Here is a 233-nt window from a genome sequence, read left to right on the forward strand (position 1 = left end):
TGATAATGGGAGCAGTTATCAACTTATTTTTCAAACTGTTAAAAGCATGCAAACAGTCCTCATTGAATTTGAAGGGTGTGTCCTTCACAAGTAAATTTGTGAGTGGTTTTGCAATTTTTGAAAAATCTTTTATAAATCTTCTATAAAATCCAGCATGGCCTAAAAAGCTTCTAATGCCTTTTTCGTTGGTAGGAGGAGGAAGTTTTTCAATAACTTCAACTTTGGCCTTGTCT

The sequence above is a fragment of the Cicer arietinum genome, chromosome 8, assembly GCF_000331145.2.
Source record: "Cicer arietinum cultivar CDC Frontier isolate Library 1 chromosome 8, Cicar.CDCFrontier_v2.0, whole genome shotgun sequence".
Lineage (NCBI taxonomy): Eukaryota > Viridiplantae > Streptophyta > Magnoliopsida > Fabales > Fabaceae > Cicer > Cicer arietinum.